Below are 4345 nucleotides of genomic sequence, written 5' to 3' on the forward strand. Positions count from 1 at the left end.
GAATCTCATCAGAATGACACAGGGCAAAAGATAAAGATACATAAAAAGACAAAGGATCTGGGGGCAGGGACCTGCACCCTGAGGAGGGAGTTGTGATGGAAGAAAAGCTTCTGCACACTTGCAAACCCCTTCATGGATGGGGACGGCAGGGAGCTTCGGAATTTCAGAGAACCTCAAAGAACAATAGAGGCTGGGAAGGCAAAACAGAGATAATTTACCACAGAGGTGGTTGCCTAGAGCAGTCCCAGCCAAAAAGTGGCGCATGCACCCGCCTCAGCAAGTGAGGGCTTCATGTTGAGACTCAGGCTTCAGGAGACGGACTCGAGAGAGAACCAGGGTTGACAGCCATAGAGATTCTCTGGCGGGGCTGAGCGGGACATAGCTGAACGCTTCCAGGGAAAAGACTGGGCCTCCCAGAAAGGCGAGAGACTTTTGCTATGGGGTCACCCTAACTCCCCCTGCTCCGAGAACACAAGAACTGAATGTCGCAAATGCCGTCGATGGGACAAGCCACAGCTGCGAACTGCCCAACCCCAGAGGGAGACAGAGGCCAGTCCAAAGCTGCCGCCAGTGCCTGCAAGAGCCCCGTAGGTAGAGCTAGACGTGCTTCCAGTCTATGCTCCCAGAGCGGGGAACATGAACTGACTGGCCACTGCCGAAGCCAGGGTGAGAGGCCTAGGTGGGGACGCCGCCGCGGGGGTTCCAACCCCAGGGGTGGCAGCTGCCACCCAGCCCCGAGCAGGCGCAGGTTTATGAGCCGCACCTTCCCGGGGGGTTGTGCAACTCGGCTTTGCTGAGGGACACAAGACCTGCGTCCAGTTCCCTGGGACGGGCCCTACCGACCTCAGATGGTAGCAGCCTCTTGCAGGCCTCGGGCACAACGGGCACGCTCCAAAGACCCCAGTTATGGCTGCCTCACCCCTTTCTCTCCCCAGTCTGGATGGGCAAGGGAGCCCCAAGGAGCAACCACTTTTGCTCTCTTTGCTCTGGGTGGGTAACAGACCCCAGAGGGCAGCCTGTAAGTGGAGGCGGGCCCCAGACCAAGGCAGAGCACCATGAGCAAGGGAGAGGAAATTCACTTCGGTGGCCACGGGGGCATCATCATAAATCCCTGCCACTAGCCTGAGACTGAGGGCTTTGGGGCTTACTGTGGACTTTGGGAGCAAATACAAGCTGGAGTATGGCCAGATCTGAGCCTGAGCTGACCCCACAGAACCCGCACCAGGTCCAGGGACACTCTTAGAAACACTGTAGGACTTCCTGAGTAGGCAGATGGTCTGGTGCTCACTGTGTGGAGAGGGCAATGGAGGAATCAGGAGGACATTCTTCCTGCTACACACTCTCTCTCTCTCTCTCTCTCTCTCCCTATATATATATATAAATATATATATATATATATAAATATATATATATTCTTTTTTTGCATTTTTCTTTATTATTCCTTTAAGTTTTATTTTTTAAACATTTTATTTTTTTTAATTATTTTTTCCTATTTTTATAGTACTCTTTAGTTACATTGCATTTTTATCCATGTTTTTGATTTTTTCTTTTTGCTAGTCTAGTTTTTAGTATTCATTTTCATTTACAGGTGGGTTTATTGGCTTGATTGCTCTTTTCTTTTTTTTTTATTCCTTCTTTTATTCTTTTCTTCATTTTTTTTGTCTCTTCTCTTTGTAAGTGTGTGAGTTTCTTTGAATGTTCTTGGCTATTGAGCGTTGCTTTCATCATTAGTCTTGGGCTTTTGTCTCCTGTGCTGTATGGCCTGAGAAGTCTTGGTGGGAGACCTGAGTCCAGGACTTTGGGCCAGCAGAGAACTCCCGACCCCATGGAACATTAATCAGCTAGATGTCTCCCAAAGGTCTCCATCTCACAACTAACACCAGGTCCCACCTAAAGGCCAACAAGCTCCAATGCCGGACACCTCACACCAAGCCTTCAGCAAAACAGAAACACAACCCTACCCATTAGCAGACAGGATGCCCCAAGTCATAACAAGCCCATAGATACCACAAAACATAGTACTAGACATGGCACTGCCCGCCAGAAACAAGATCTACTACACCCACCAGAACACAGGCACAAGTTCCCCAACTAGGAAATCTTCAAAAGGCATTAGTCCAATCCCACCCACTGGGGGGCAGATTCCACAAATAAGAAGAGCTACCGTCTTCTAGCCTGCAGAAAGGAAACCCTAAACAGCAAATTAAATAAGATGAAAAGACAGAGAAATATGCAGCAGATGAAGGGACATGGTAAAAATTCACAAGGCCAAACAAATGAAGAGGAAATAGGCTATTTACCTGAAAAAGAATTCAGAGCAATGATAGTAAAGATGATCTAAAATCTTGGAAATAAAGTGGAGGCACAGTTAAATAGAAGGGAGGCATAGATCAAGAAGGTACAAGAAATGTTTAACAAGGACCTAGAAGAAATAGAGACTAGACAATCAGCAATGAACAACACAACAATCGAGATTAAAAATACACTGGAGGGAACCAGTAGCAGAATAACTGAGGCCGAATGGATAAGTAAGCTGGAAGATAGAGTGATAGAAATAACTTAGGCAGAGCAGAACAAAGACAATGAGTGAAGAGCAATGAGACAGTCTCAGAGACCTCTGGGACAACATTAAAGCAGAGTAATATTTGATTTATAGGGGTCCCAGAAGAAGAAGGGCTTCCCTGGTGGCTCAGAGGTTAAAGTGTCTGCCTGCAATGCAGGAGACCTGGGTTCAATCCCTGGGTCAGGAAGATCCCCTGGAGAAGGAAATGGCAACCCACTCCAGCATTCTTGCCTGGAGAATCCCATGGATGGAGGAGCCTGGTGGGCTACAGTCTACGGGGTTGCAAAGAGTCAGACACAACTAAGCGACTTCACTTTCACTTTCTTCAGAAGAATAAGAAATAAAGAAAGGGTATGAGAAAATATTTGAGGAGATTATAGGCAAAAAATTCCCTAACATGGGAAAGGAAATAGCCATCCAAGTCCAGGAAGCCCAGAGTCCCATTCAGTATAGGATAAACCCAAGGAGAGATATGCCCAGACACATGTTAGCCAAACTAATGAAAACTAAACACAAGGTAAAAACGTTAAAACAGCAAGAGAAAAGCAACAAATAACAATAAGGGGATCTCAAAAGGCTAAAAGCTGATTTTTCAACAGAAACTCTGCAGGCCAAAAGCAAGTGGCAGGATATATTAACACTTAAAGTGATGAAAGGAAAAAAAATCTACAACCAAGATTACTCTATCCAGCAAAGATCTCATTCAGATTTAAAGGAGAAATCAAAAGCTTTACAGATAAGCAAAAGTTAAGAGAATTCAGCACCACCAAAGCAGCTTTACAACAAATGCTGAAGGAATTTCTCTAGATAGAAAACATAAGAGAAAGAAAGGCCTACAAAAACAAACCCAAAACAGTAAAGTAAATGGCAATAGGGTCATGCTGCTGCTGCTAAGTCGCTTCAGTCATGTCTGACTCTGTGTGACCCCATAGACGGCAGCCCACCAGGCTCTGCCATCCCTGGGATTCTCCAGGCAATAACACTGGAGTGGGTTGCCATTTCCTTCTCCAATGCATGAAAGTGAAAGTGAAGTCGCTCAGTCACTTCCGACTCTTCACGACCCCATGGACTGCAACCTACCAGGCTCCTCTGTCCATGGGATTTTCCAGGCAAGAGTACTAGAGTCATAGATATCAATAATTATATTAAATGTAAATGGATTAAATGCTCCAACCTAAAGACACAGATTAGCTGAATGTTTACCAAAACAAGACCCCTATATATGCTGTCTACAAGAGACACAATTCAGACCTAGGGACACAAACAGACCAAAAGTAATGGACTGGAAAAAGATATTCCATGCAAATAGAAATTAAAAAAAAAAGTGGGAGTAACAATACTCATATCAAATAAAATAGACTGTAAAATAAAGATCGTTGCAAGAGACAAGGAAGGGCATAATGATCAAAGGATCAATACAAGAAGATATAACAATTATAAATATATATGAACCCAGCATAGGAGCACCTCAATACATAGGGCAAATGCTAATAACTATTAAAGAGGAAATTTACAAGAACACAATAAGAGTGCAGTACTTTAATACCCCACTCACACCAATGGACAAACCATACGGACAGAAAAGTACATAAACATATATTCACAGTTTTTTACATTATTTGCTGTATATGCATATACCAAATGTATCCACTTGCTAGAGCCATCCATTCTCTTTCAGTTTGGATCTGCTCCTCTCTAGACCTGCTTATCGTAGGATTCAGGATATAGAACACTGGCAATCCTCTACTCAGAGACCATTTTTATCCCCCCCACAGAATTAAA

This window comes from Bos grunniens, chromosome 14 (assembly GCF_055505025.1).
Source record: "Bos grunniens cultivar Pamir isolate PY7600 chromosome 14, Bosgru_T2T1.0, whole genome shotgun sequence".
Taxonomy (NCBI): domain Eukaryota; kingdom Metazoa; phylum Chordata; class Mammalia; order Artiodactyla; family Bovidae; genus Bos; species Bos grunniens.